Source organism: Mus caroli, chromosome 1 (assembly GCF_900094665.2).
Source record: "Mus caroli chromosome 1, CAROLI_EIJ_v1.1, whole genome shotgun sequence".
Classification (NCBI taxonomy): domain Eukaryota; kingdom Metazoa; phylum Chordata; class Mammalia; order Rodentia; family Muridae; genus Mus; species Mus caroli.
The window spans coordinates 120,259,266-120,259,606 of NC_034570.1; positions in this window are offsets into that span (position 1 = coordinate 120,259,266).

A 341-nucleotide genomic window follows, 5' to 3' on the forward strand; every position below is an offset into this window, starting at 1 on the left:
TCCCTCCATGGCCTCTGTATCAGCTCCTGCTCCCTGACCTGTCTGAGTTCCAGTCCTGACTTCCTTTGGTGATGAACAGCAGCATGGAAGTGTAAGCCAAATAAACCCTTTCCTCCCCAACTTGCTTCTTGGTCATGATGTTTGTGCAGGAATAGAAACCCTGACTAAGACAGATATGGATGCTCAACTCACTTTCTCTGCTTAATCAAGTCCAGGCCCCCAGCCCATGGGATGGTGCTGCCCACATTTCGGTAGGATCTTCCCATCTCAGTTAACATCATCTGGAGGTTTGTCTCCTAGAGATCCTAGATTTTGTCAAGTTGGCAATCAGTATAAACCCT